Source organism: Acomys russatus, unplaced genomic scaffold (assembly GCF_903995435.1).
Source record: "Acomys russatus unplaced genomic scaffold, mAcoRus1.1, whole genome shotgun sequence".
Taxonomy (NCBI): domain Eukaryota; kingdom Metazoa; phylum Chordata; class Mammalia; order Rodentia; family Muridae; genus Acomys; species Acomys russatus.
The window spans coordinates 31,335-46,311 of record NW_026131748.1 but is presented as its reverse complement, the minus strand read 5'-3'; the positions used below and the strand labels follow the sequence as shown (position 1 = coordinate 46,311).

The window sequence follows — 14,977 nt, the reverse complement described above, 5'->3', positions numbered from 1 at the left end:
CTTATGTCAATCTGAGTAATTCAATGATATTATTCAGATACTTGATGGGTATCTGGAATTTCTTTGTGTGAAATGGGGATAAGAGGAGAATTAACAGGTAAGGGGGATTTCTAGAGCTTCTTACAGGTAAAATGTGCTTACAAGGTCTTAAAAGTACATGCTATCTCATGTTGCTCCTTGTGTCCTAGGTTCTTCATCTTACTTATGGGCCTTTCCATCTCTCCTGAATGACCATGTAAAATTTTCCTATATTTATCAGATGGTGCATGAGGATACATCTCTTGCCATGGCCCTTGTCTCCTTCTTACTTTATTTAAACTGCAACTGGGTAGGGTTGGCCATCTCTGACAATGAGCAGGGTACACAATTTCTCTCCGATTTGAAAAGAGAAATTCAAAAGAATACAGTCTGCTTTGCCTTTGTGAACATGATCCCAGTGAACATGGATGTATACATGTCAAAAGCTGAAATGTATTACAACCTAATCATGACATCATATACAAATGTTGTTTATCCTTTATGGTGACACAGACAGTACTCTTGCTGTGGCCTTTAGAATGTGGGAATATCTAGGTATACAAAGAACATGGATCACCACCTCACAGTGGGATGTTCCTACAAGGAAGAGAGATCTCACACTTGACCCATTCCATGGGAATCTTGCTTTTGCACACCACCATGGTAAGATTTCAGGTTTTAAAAATTTTGTTCAGACATTGAACCCTCTGAGATACTCAGATAAATATCTGGCAAGACTGAAGTGGATGAACTTTAACTGTGAAGCCTCAGGATCTAACTGTAAGACAATGAAGAACTGTTCAACCAATTCCTCATTAGAATGTCATTCATGAGATTCTTCTTCAACAGGTAGAAAATCAGCCAATTCACAATGAAAATAACATGACCATAGCTGCTCAAAGGTAGTGTTTTTTCTATTGGATTATACATGACCTTATCAATGCCATAATTTTTCAGAGTCTTTCAGATGCTTAATTGAGTGAACTAGGAAATGTTTCCCCAACCTAGGTTTCTAAATGTTTTAATGCATACAGAATAGATCTAGAGCTTTGTATAGAATTTAATACAAAGGTACTGGAATGAAAGACACAATTTATCAGTGAAAATAAGTGACTCTGTAACAGAGCAACTGAGTATAATCATACCTGTTCTAATACTAGAAAGATAATTAGTCTCTTTTCATTAATTGTCACCATAATGAAGAGATGAGTGTTTGTTCATTAATTGAGAAAATTGAGGTAATAAGCTCAGGGGATTGTTTTCTCAATTGATTCTCCCCAAATGTAGTCTCTGTTCACCTTCCTCAAAGGCTTAGTGTAATTACACAGAAATAGTTAGGTGAATCAGTTTATTACACACACACACACACACACACACACACACACTCATTTGTTTGAATATATATTTCTCACTGTATTTGTGTTTCTAAGTGTGTTTCTGTGTGTCTGTGTGTATATCTGTGTTTATGTATGTGTGCACAGATATGTGTGCACTTGTGTGTGTGTGTGTGTGTGTGTGTGTGTGTTTCTGTCCATCTGACTATCTGTCTCTTTGTATAAGTGAGCATAAATTGTCTGTGTTTCAATGCCCTTGTGTATGTTTGTTTCTGATTTTGTGTATGTTTTTGGTTGTATTTGTCAGTGCATGTTTCTGTGTGTTCTGTATATTGGATTGCACATGTGTATATCTCTTGCTGTGTGTGTGTGTATGTTTTTGTCTGTCTCTCCTTTGATAGTGTGAGCATAAATGTTTTTTTTTTTGTTTCAATGTCTCTCTTTGTGAATGTTTGTATCTCATTATTTCTCCCTGTGTGTATTTGTCTGTGCATGTGTGTGTCTATGTGTTTGTTTGGTATATTTCTTTACTTGTGTGTGTGTTTGGGTGTATATGTCTTTCTGTGCCTGTATGCTCATATGTGTGTCTGGACATGTATGTTAATGTGTGTGTCAACAAATATGCAGCTATATTATGTGTGTATCTCTATATACGTGTGTGTCTCTCTGTGTGCAGATGCGTGTGTGTGTGGTGTGTGTGGTTGTGAGTTGTACATCTATGTTTGGTGTGTAAGTGCTTGTATATGCTTGTGTTTCTTAGTTTCCTTTCAGTAAACTAAAATTCTGCAAACATTATGACAAATTAATATATCATTTTGATTTCATTGCAAATCTCCACCTGATACCTTCAATAAAATTGCATTTCAGATGAAATCGTCATACATTTCTGGCATCAAGAAAGGGCGTACGGATTATATAATACTGTATGTTTTTCAGATGCACTCTTTGATGAGAAAGACCCACTTCACTAGTCCTAATGGAGACAAAGTGAACATGAACCAGAAAGAAAAACTTCAGAAAGATTATGACATTTTCTACATTTGGAATCTCCCACATGATTTTGAACTTAAGGTGAAGATAGGAAAGTTTAGCCTAGATTTTCCACATGGTCAACAGCTGCATTTATCTGAAGACATGCAAGAGTCGGCCATAGAAAGTCAACAGGTGGGTTTAAAGTATTGTACTGATTTCCATTACATACAAGTAAACACTATGCGTTTAGTTGGTCAATTTATGCTTTTATATAAATTAGTAAATGAAATAATTGTCACATAAGGAATGTACTTCTGGTCTCCTGTTACGTTTCTCATTTTCACTATTTTTTATGTGACTCTGATTAGTCCTTTGAGGAGTTCATGCAATAGTTACACTGTATTTTATTATAAAAGAACTGTGTTTTTGTTTTTTAATATGAATATGAAACAACTTTTGACCACTCATTTATAATACTTTCAGTAAAGTGAGCAATATACTCATGGTACCATTCTTATTACTATATAGTGATTTCCTCACTTATTATGAATCTCTGATAAAATAAAGTTAAAGAGACTGAGGCTAAGTGTAATGATGCAATAAATTAAAATTTCAAAGGCATTAGAAAACAAACTCATCATTTCTTTTACTTTTATTTATTTTTAAATTTAATTTTTTATTTTATTCATTTTACATCCCAACCTTAGTCCCCTCTCTCATATCCTTCCAGGCACATCCACTCTCCTCCTTCCCTATATGCCCGTTCCCTAGTCCTCAGGTAGAAGAACCCTTCTCCCCTACTCACTGACCCCAGCCTATCAAGTATCATAAGGACTACCTGCATACTCTTCCTCTGTGATTTGGTAAGGTACCCCATCAGGGGGAAGTGATCAAAGAGAGGGCAACACTATTATTTTATATGTTTGATTAAGCCTTCTGACAAAGAATCCTTAAATTGTCAACCCCTCTGATCATAAATTAATAATTTTGTGATGCATATTAAATAGTCTATGAATGTATTTTTTCACTTTTATGTGCATATGGGTTTTCTGTCTGGATATATGACCATGCTACACTGGAGTATGTGGTGTATATAGACATTAGAAGGGTGATGCAGATTCCTGGGAATGTGAGACAGCTTAGATGTGCAAAATGGGTGCAAGAAATCAATTGTTATTCACAGTTTGTCCATGCCTCAGCTCTGAATTATGCCATGTAAGGAAACTGCTCACTCCAGTACCCTTGTTTGGCTCTCTTAATTGTTGTATAGTTCATTCAAACTAATGAAGTGGTGTCTGGTTTCCTTCTGTGTATTTGGAGGTATTGGTAGTAATACATTGTTGATATACAGAAATTTGTGAATAAAAAATTCCATCATAGCTCCAGGGTATGTCATAGGTATGATTTCTGATGTTGTTTAATTTAAGGTAATTCTATTCGAACTATACAACTACAAAGTTGTTTAAATTTTAAAAAGGTTAAGTCCTTGGCTGATGCCTTAGTTTGAGCACCCCTGGGCCCAAATCTGCCTATCATAATGTTCTACTTGTAGGTTTCTAGGACCCTCTGGACCCTTCTACTTTGCTATTCTCCCATGCTTCTCTCATTTAGAGTCCCAATAGGATGTCCTCCCCTCTGTCCCAGTTTTCTGGTAAGAGAAGGCTTTCATGAGACATGCCCCTTGGGCTAGTATGCAGATACAAGTGAGTATATACCATTTGAGTCTTTCTGCTTCTGGGTTAACTCACTCATTATGATCATTTCTAGCTCCATCCATTTATCCACAAACTTCGGGAATTCCTTGTTTTTAATGGCTGAGTAGTATACCATAGTGTAGATGTACCACAGTTTCTTTATCAATTCTTCTACTGAGGAACACTTAGGCTTTTTCCAGGTTCTGGCTATTATGAATAAGGCTGCTATGAACATGGTTGAGCAAATTTTCTTGTTGTGTGCTGGAGCATCTTCTGGGTATATTCCAAGGAGTGGAATAGCTGGGTCTTGAGGAAGCCCTTGTCCCTGTTTTCTGAGATAGCACCAGATAGATTTCCAAAGTGGCTGTACTAGTTTGCATTCCCACCAGCAATGAAGGAGTGTTCTTCTCTCCCCACATCCTTGCCAGCATGAGGTGTCGCTTGAATTTTTGATCCTAGCCATTCTGATGGGTGTAAGATGGAATCTCAGAGTTGTTTTGATTTGCATTTCCTGATGACTAAGGAGGTTGAGCATTTCTTTAAGTGTTTCTCAGCCATTTGATATTCCTCTGTTGAAAATTCTCTGTTTAGTTCCAAGCCCCATTTCTCAATTGGGTTATTTGGTTTGGTGGTGTTTAATTTCTTGAGCTCTTTATATATTTTGGATATTAGACCTTTGTCAGATATAGGGTTGGTGAAGAAAGATTACCCATTGTTTCCAATTACATATATAATTGGAACATATATAAACAAATACAATGTATTCATTATATATTAATGATGATTATAATCCATTAGTTTTTTTTTACAAAGTTTAAATAAAACAGAGCACCGGGGGGAGGATATATTACTATATATAAAATCAGTTCATCACAAATATGTTATGATGATGGTTAAGAAAAAAATACAGGAAATATTCTTCTAGTGCTCAGCTAAATTAATCTAAATGGACAACACACAGCCAGCACTATGTAAAGTGGACTGGTGAACATTGCCACACTTAGACACTACTGTTAGAGGTCACCAACAATGTATTGCCTCTGTCCTTGCCTGCACTTTTATTGTATGAAGCTTCATATTGATGTCATCCATTAAAATGCAACATTTTTTCCAAGCAGCAGTAAAAAAAAGAAAAAGTTAAGTCCAGAAGTTCTTCTAGCCTTAAAACTATATTTAAATGATTCTCAGGTTACTTATGTACTGTGACATTTGCAGTTAATAGTCTTTCTCAGAGTGTTGAGGGGGAATCATTGTTATATAAAGGAACACAGATTCTGAAGTTTAGTTATGGGGATACATTTCCATTCAACGGCAGCAATGAAATCTCATGTGTGTCTAAACACAGATTAATTGAGGATTATAAAAACTTTCACTGGAAAAATACTCAATATAAAAAAAAATAGAACTATTGCTCTGCTTCCAGATATGCATATCAGGATACATGTAGAAACAAACAAATATAAAAATGATGATATCAAATCTACCTAGTTAAAATGTTACAGTCATAGTATTAAATAAGAGTATGATCAATGATACGCTAAATACATAATTCAAAGAATAATTATTAGAATGCTCTATGAAAAGTGAGGAGACATTAATTACCTCAGGAAGGATAAGAGGGACCACAAAAACTAACATAAAATAGGCCACTGAAAAAGCATAAGAAAAAGGAATCCCATGAAGGTACAAAATAATAAAAACATTCCAACAGAAAATATGTAAAGCAAAAACAAAATAAATGAAATAAAATTCTAAGTAAAAAGTCTCACCAAGACAATAGTTCAAGATAAAGACAGGATGACAAAGCGTGAATATTATGCATAAGTATTAGAAAACTCAAACTATAACAAAAACAAAACAAAACAAAATAAAATAAAACAAAAGATTCAAAATATAAGAGACTTGAGGGTTCCTGATAAAAAGATCAGATTTACAGTCTAGAGTCACAAGGGGAAAAGAAGGATACACTCAACTCATCAACACTATATCCAGTATAATGTAATCATAAATTTCAAGTGAGATGTGTGCCCATGATATGCAACAGTCATTTATATAGCAAACATTCAAAATCAGTAAAGAAACAACCCTTGACATATGTAAATTAAAAACTATTTTGTAACAAAGACATAAAGCTGAAGGCTGCAGTACAGATGACTCTGTCATAGCAAGTTCCAATCTGTATATCAGTCAATGTTACTATGGATGTTCTTACAGGGGGAGAATAATAGTGATGTATTTCAAACATTTAACAGCCAACCACAGTAACTAAAACAGAAAAGTTGCTCCTCATAATAGAAGGATACAGAAAAGAGTTCAATAATAGACACAATCACAGAAATTTATAAGCACTGAAAAATCACTATGAAAGTCAATAGTTGAATCACTTCACATGATGAATGCAAGAATCAAAGGAACACATAGGAAGCACTAAACTCCAGAGAAAAACAACTACCAGGAAACTATAAAATACTACAATATCAACAAATAGACAATATTCACCAAATAATTTACAACAATAATTTATTGGTAATGAGCACATTCTCTAATAAAAATCTATAGACAAAAGGCTGGTTCAATAAAACAACAACAACCCAACATTTTTTGTTACTTCCATGGGGAAAGTGTTGTTTTTAATCTGAACAGAATCCTTCCATAAAAATGTGGGGGATACATCATTATGAAGTGGAAAGAAACAAACAGACAGACAAAATCCATGAATACATTCACTTTGATGGACATGGATGGAATAAATCTTAAATAAACATCTATCAAGACAATTCAACAACACATCAGAATGTTCGTTCTCTACACCCAAGTTTATTTCACTAAAGAAATGCGAGCATGATCTAGCCAATGGTCAGAATATTCTCCACAGTTGAGTGGAGAGTGTGATACGACTTTCTCACATACTCTGGTGCCTCACATTTGACCATGTCCCCTGGAGGGGGAGACCTGGTGGCACTCAGAGGAAGGACAGCAAGTAGCCAAGAAGAGACTTGATACCCTATGAGAATATATAGGGGGACGTAATCCCCCTCAGGAACAGTCATAGGGGAGGGGAATAATGGGAAAATGGGGGGGGGGGGAGGAATGGGAGGATACAAGGGATGGGATAAACATTGAGATGTAACAAGAATAAATTAATAAAAAAAAAAAATAATAAAAAAAAAAAAAAAAAAAGAAATGCAACCATGATTCAAAAATACAGATCAGTTAAATGAGATACATCATTTAAATACATTCTAAAATGCAATTTTATGATTATACAAAAATATACATAAATGTATTTATAAAGAAGTCCATCACCCATTCAGAGTAAAAAAAGACACATGTCAGAATACAAAGAACAGGTAATATCTTGACAGAGTAGGATTTTTATGGCAAACAGACTGAAAGCATTGTACTAGATGGAGAGATAAATATAAAAAGATTCAATCAAAATAAGAATGAAGCCAGGTATGTGTGGTTCATGTTTTAATCCAAACAGTTTGTAGGCAGATTTAGAAAATTCTCTGTTGATATGTGGCCAGTTTGACCAATATAGCTAATCCAAAGTAGGCAGTTTGACAGAGATCATGCCTTAAAATAATGAAGCAAAATTGGTTAGCAATATGCACTTTCTCAACTCTTCCTCCAAATGGTCATTAAAATCTTACCAAGTGCCTAGCTGGAGATTAGGATAGATACTGGGACTTCCTACTGGTATTCTAGGTGAGAGAGGTAAGGGTGAATGGGGAAATAGAAGGACCCAGAGGTACCTAGAAACCTACAAGAAAACAATTAAGTTTGGCACATCTGGACCCAGGCGGGTCAGCTAAAATTATTGTGCCAACCAAGGACAATGCATGTAGTAAAACTAGAACCACTATCCAGATCTAGCCAATGGACACCACCTTCTCCCCAATTGTGTGGATAGCAGGGACTGACTTGAAAATGAACTCTGATAACCCCTACTTGACCACTTCCTCTTGGTGGGGAGACCTGTTAATGCTCAGAGGAAAAGTAAGCAGGCTCCCGGAAAGAGACCTGATAGGCTGTGACCTTATAATGAGGGAGAAGGTTCTTTTCTGTCACAGACCTAGGGTACAGGTATAGGAAGAAAGTAGGAGGGATGGGGAATTGGACGATATAAGTGAGGGGGTAAAAATGAGATTTAATCTGAATAAATTACTTAAATAATGAAACATTGTACCATGTGCCAAAATAACTGTGAAAATATATTTTAAAAAGAGAGAAAATGTATATACCATTTGAGTGTTTCTACTTCTGGGTTAACTCACTCAGAATGATCATTTCTAGTTCCACCCATTTGTCCACAAATTACAGGAATTCCTTGTTTTTAATAGCTGAGTAGTATACCATAGTGTAGATGTACCACAGTTTCTTTATCCATTCTTCTACTGAGGAACACTTAGGCTTTTTCCAGGTTCTGGCTATTATGATGAAGGCTGCTTTCAACCTGGTTGAGCATATGCCCTTGTTGTGTCCTAGAGCATCTTCTAGATATATTCCAAGGAGTGGAATTGCTGGGTCTCAGTTTTCTGAGCTAGATTTCCAAAGTGGTTGATCCAGTTTGCATTCCCACCAGCAATGAAGGAATGTTCCTCTCTCTCCATGTCCTCGCCAGCATGTGATATCACTTGAATTTTTTATCTTAGCCATTCTGATGGTTGTAAGATGGAATCTCTGAGTTGTTTTCATTTGCATTTCCCTGATGACTAAAGGCATATATACTCACATATAATTGGACACTAGTCCAAGGGTCATGTCCCATGAAACTCTTCACTTACCAGGAAAATGGGATAGATGTGAAGACATCCTCTTTGGGCTCTAAATGAGAGATGTATGGGACAATGGGAAATAGAAGGACCCACAGGGTCCTAGAAACCTTCAAGAAGAACATTATGATGGGCGGATCTGGGCCCAGGGGTTCTGCTCAAACTATGGCACCAAGCATGGACAATATGTGCAGTAATCATCAAACCCCAACCCAGACCTAGATAATGGACAGGACATTTTCCACAGATGAGTAGAGAGTGGTGACTAACTTTCACATGAACTCTGGTGCCCCGTATTTGACCATGTCCCTTTGATGGGGAGGCCTGGTGGTACTCAGGAAGGATAACAAGGTATCAAGAAGAGACTTGATGGCCTATGATCATGTAGAGGGGTAGGAGGTCCCCCTCAGTCACAGACATAGGGGAGGGGACTAGGGTGAAAGTGGGAGGGATGGAGGAATGGAGGATACAAGGGATGGGATAACAATTTGGACTTGAGGAGATATTTCCTGTTTTAGATGTGCTTTAGCCATATCTTGCTAAGTCATTGCTTTAAGTAGACTTTGGCCAGGGAGAAAGTAAGGAAGAAAGATTGTTTTGGCTCATGGGTTATAGACAAGGGAAGACAAGGAAGGAACTTGGAGACTGAAGCTAAAGCAGAGGCCCTTCAAAGAACACTGCTTACTGCCTTGCTCTGTGTCATTTCTCACACATCCTTGCCTAGCAAGAGCATTGCCTTTAGTAGACTTGGCATGCCTACAATGAATACCAAGTAGTAAAATGCATTAGTGTTAGAAAGACGGGCTATTCTGATAGAGAGAATTTCTCAGGTAAGGTGCAGTCCATGTTCTCTATCTTTTTACTGTACTTTGTGTCAGCTTGATGAAAATCAACAAGGAAATGGCACTCAGAGGAAGGACAGCAGGTTACCGAGAAGAGACTTGATACCCTATGAGCATATACAGGGGGAGGTAATCCCCCTCAGGAACAGTCATAGCGGAGGGGAATAAGGGGAAAAGGGGAGGGAGGGAAGAATGGGAGGACACAAGGGATGGGATAACCATGGTCAAATGTGAGGCACCAGAGTACGTGAGAAAGTCATATCACACTCTCCACTCAACTGTGGAGAATATTCTGACCATTGGCTAGATCTGGGAAGGGGTTTAAAGTTTACCTCCTATATTGTCCTTGGCTGGTGCTTTAGTTTGAGCGGGACCCCTGGGCCCAAATCTGCCTATCATATTGTTCTACTTGTAGATTTCTAGGACCCTCTGTATCCTTTTATTTTGCTATTCTCCCATGCGTCTCTCATTTAGAGTCCCAATAGGATGCCTTTCCCTCTGTCCCAGTTTCCTGGTAAGTGAAGGCTTTCATGGGACATGCCCCTTGGGCTAGTATGCAGATATAAGTGAGTATATATCATTTGAAAGAAAAAAAAACAAAAAAAAGGAAAAGAAAAGAAAATCAGGTAACAAGGTCTGTAGTGTTTGCACAAAGTACACTAATATTCTGCTTCCATAATGTCTAAGATTTGGTAAAGAGTTCAACTTTTCATCAACTTGTTTTAGTATGTTCATCTGTTTGGCATTATACAAAGTGCTAAGTGACATGTGGTTCCTTAGCTTCTGTATATAAAATAAGCTTATTGATATCTCAACATGCTAATATAATATAGTTATGGATGAAGTAGGTAAAACTCAAAATGTATTTTATTTCCTCACATGCTGCCCTCTGTATGCAGTGCTGACTGTCGTCCTGGATTCAGAAAATTCAGGCAGGAGGGAATGCCAGTCTGCTGTTTTATTTGTATCTACTGCCCAGAAAATTAAATTTCTAATGGAACAAGTGAGTGTTTGCCGATGTGATAAACTTTACATTGATAAGCCTCTCCACCAAGAAAAGAATGCTGAAGGAGCCTAAAAGGCAACTACAAAAAAAAAATATACCATTTTCTCCATTAGCAATCATAGGAATGCAAACACTAAAAATGTCATAACAACAAAAATCCTTTCCCCTAGATGTCCATTTTTATTCAATTTCTGTCACAACATATTTTCCCAAAGAAACATAATCACACTGCAGTGTGAGCACATTCTGCATGTTATTAAATTCCCCTATAACTAAATGCATAGCAGATTCCAGTCAGAAATTTTTTATATGTGTATTTCTTTTTGCATGTACCTGTGTGTCCCTACACATGTTTATGTACACTATATATGCAGAGAATAGAACAGATGACAGAATATGGCACCAGAACTGATGGACTGTGGAATGGAGGTCCTAGAAACCAAGTCTGTATGCTTAGAAAAATTTGTTTCTATGAAGGTGAGGGTAATTGTTGACACATGGTGTCCAAAATATAAGGAGTCTTATGTCAAATATTTTATAACTAGCACCCAATTAATAATTCCATGAAATGATAAATTAGAATGGTTTTGTATTGAAAAGAATTAGGCACAACCTAAAAAGCCAGTTTAGTAAAATGATTATATATTGTTTGGTTAAATTATATATACATATATATGGCTAAATGCAAATGGACAATGGACAGTGAATAGATTTTCCACATTTGCCTGTCATACTATGCAATGAAATTAAGTTCTTAAAAGATATTTCTGACCAATAAGGTGGCTCAACATTTAAATCATTTGCCTCTAAGACTCATAGATGGAGTTCATCCCCAGGTCCCATAGAGTAAGAGGAGGCAAAGAACTCTCAGAAATGGCTTCTGACATCTATGCACTCAAATCACATCCATAATTATTAAACATACTGTAATAAAATTGTTTTAAATGTAAAAATGAATAAGAACTAATGGTATTTGCATCAATAAATAGAAAAATGTTAATATTATTTATAGGTATGTGTACATAAGGGCAGATGCAGGTGAGAGGCAACTAGTACCTCTACAATTAAAATGCAGGCAGCTGTTTAACACCTCACACGGGTTCTGGGAACTGAACTCAGGTTTTTTTGCAAGAGCAGAACATTTGCTGGGCATGGTGGCACATGCCTTTAATCCCAGCACTCGGGAGACATAGGCAGATGGATATGTGTGAGTTCGAGGCCAGCCTGGTCTACAAAGTGAGTCTAGGACAGCGAAGGCTATACAGGAAAACCTTGACTCGAAAAACAAAACAAAACAAAAAATAAAAAAAATCTAGGTTATTTTTGTATGTGGGTTTTGTTTTACTTTTCCCACGCTGCTTTATAATATATATATATAATATATATATTATATATATATACTTATATATATATAGTTACAAAGTCTAGGTCTCAAGAGATTAAAATGAGGGAAGTAGGAATGTGCTGGATGCTTCCCATGAAGGTGGAGTCAAGATGAAGGGCTTTGCAGTGATCAGTCTGTAGAAAGATTTCTGTTCTCATGATCAAGACTCAGGAGTTCTTTCTCAATACTGCCAGGTTTTAACATAAATAAGGACTTATTATTCACTATTTTTTTATTTTCTACAGTTTTCAAATCTTTATATTACATTTATATACCAGTAAGCTTTACTTCTCATACTGACATTCCTACTTCTTCCAAATGATTACTAAATTTTTCAGCACATCTGCTACATTTATTTAGACACACAAATATAAGTAATAAGAAGTAATAAATAGAAACATTGTGTACAGCAATGTCCCTCAATTATATTATCAGCAATAAAATAGAGGTATAGCAAAACTTTTCCAACAGACTTATTGAAACATCTTGTGAATAAACTGCTGAGGCTGCATTGACAATTCTTTCCTTTCTCAATCAGATATAGATCAGTGTGTGAAGTGTCCAGAGAACCAGTATGGCAACACAGAGCAGAATCACTGCATCCACAAAGCTGTGATCTTTCTGAGCTATGAAGACCCCTTGGGGATGGCTCTGGCCTTAATGGCCTTGGGCTTCTCTGCCTTCACAGCTCTGGTTCTTGGGGTATTTTTGAAGCACAATGACACAGCCATCGTGAAAGCCAATAACCGCGTTCTCAGCTACACCTTACTCATGTCACTCATGTTCTGTTTCTTCTCCTCCTTGCTCTTCACTGGTCATCCAAACTCAGTCTCCTGCATCCTGCAGCAAATCACTTTTGGAATTGTATTCACTGTGGCTATTTCCACTGTATTGGCAAAAACAATCACAGTGGTTATGGCTTTCAAAGTCACAGCTTCTCCAAGAAGGATGAGGTACATTCTGGTTTCAGGGAAATTAATTACATCATTCCTCTCTGTACACTCATCCAAATTATTCTCTGTTTAATCTGGCTAGGAACTTCCCCTCCAGCTGTTGATATTGATGCAGACTCTGAATATGGCCACATCATCATTGTCTGCCACAAGGGTTCAGTTATAACATTTTACTGTGTCCTAGGTTACTTAGGCTTCCTGGCCCTGGGAAGCTTCACTGTGGCTTTCTTGGCCAGGAACCTGCCTGACACATTCAATGAAGCCAAGTTCTTGACATTCAGCATGCTGGTGTTTTGCACTGTGTGGATCACTTTCCTCCCTGTCTACCATAGCACCAAGGGCAAGGTCATGGTGGCTTTGGAGATTTTTCCCATCTTGGCTTCCAGTGCAGGCATGCTGGGATGCATCTTTGTTCTCAAGTACTACATAATTTTATTAAGACCAGACAAAAATTCTCTGTCAAAGATCAGGGAGAAATCATATTCCTAAGGTCATATTTCATGAATACTTTGTGTTAAATTACTTTATTTATTCAATTTACATTGTGATTGTAGACACCATTCTTTCTCTACTTCCAGTGCCACCCTTCCTTCCCCTCTCCATCCCCTCTCCCCTATGCCTCTGATTATTGGAGACCACCTTCCCATGCACCCCACCTCACTAAGTGCATCAGGACTGAGCATGACCTTTCCCCTGTGGCCTAGAAAGAGTCCCACAAGGAGAAAGTGATCAAAAATCTGGCACCAAAATCCTTGTCAGTAACATCCCCCATACTTCTTACTAGAGGACACATATGAAGCCTGAGCTGCCCATCATCTACATCTGTGTAGAAGGCATAGGTCCAGTTCATGCATGGTCCTTGACTGTTGCCTCTGAAAGAGCAGACAGTGCTCTTAACCACTGAGCCATCTCTCCAGCCCAAAGCCAGAATTCTTAAACTCTGAACTATCTCCTCCATTTAAAAAAACAAAACAAAAACCAATGGCTCCCTAAGCCCTACCCCAGGTGCACACTGCTCAAATATCAGTCCGTACAATCATGGTGGTGTGCAGTGGTATGCTTCTTGATTCCCGTGGTGACTTAAAGGGACACACTCATCTACTTTCAAAAGACCTCGATGCCCTACAGATGGAAAAGGACGTCCTCAAACTACTTGCAGCATTCAACTTTGGCTTTCAGTGAAAACAATAGTCTACATTATAAATCTGAAGAGGGCTGGGGGGAAGGTAGTGCTCACAGCTGAAGCTATTGTTGCTGTTGAGAGCCCTGCTATTGTCAGCATCTCCTTCAGGGACACTGTACCAGTAAGTTGTTCTGAAGTTTGCTACTGCCACAGGAGCCACTCCAATTGCTGGCTGCTTCATACCTTGGATTGGATTCAAACAGGCCTCAGGGAGCCAGGGCATCTGTGGCTGAAAACAAGTCCCTCACAGAGGCATCTTATGCCAACCTGCCCAACATTGCTTTGTGGAGTACGGCCTCTCCTATGGCCTATGTGAACATTGTTATCCCTACGTAACAACACTCAGGGGAAATTCTCTGCATGCTTAGCACTGTTTCCCATGAGCATCCACAGGTTATGCCTGGTCTCTACTCCTATGGAGACCTGGAGGAAATAGAGAAGGAAGAGCAGACTGCTGACCAAGGACCAGGTGGCTCCTGAGTTCACTGCTGTACAGTGGAAGGCTGGTCTGGAAGTGTGCACATGTCTTTCGTGCCTTCCCAGCAGGCCCTTACTGAAGACTTCAGTATTCAGCAAGTAACCCAGGTAGGGCTGGCAGCTCCCACAGCACAGGCCTATATGAGTGATTTGGTTGGAGCGACCACTGAGTGGCCATGGGTGGCTCTTGCTCTGAAGACACCTGAACAAAGAAGATGAAAAGAAAATAAAGTACCTGAAAGCTGTGAGAAAAAAATGTAAATGGGTGTTTTTCTCTGTAAATGTGTAAACCACATAGGTGTCCAGTGCCCTCAGAGGTAATAAAATGGGAGGGTT

General features: G+C 37.9%; 1 pseudogene; it reads left to right on the top strand.

Moving 5' to 3' along the window:
- LOC127186445 (vomeronasal type-2 receptor 116-like) overlaps window positions 1-13,485 on the top strand; it is a 103,523-nt pseudogene extending 90,038 nt beyond the window's left edge.
- Window positions 13,486-14,977: the final 1,492 nt, after the last annotated feature.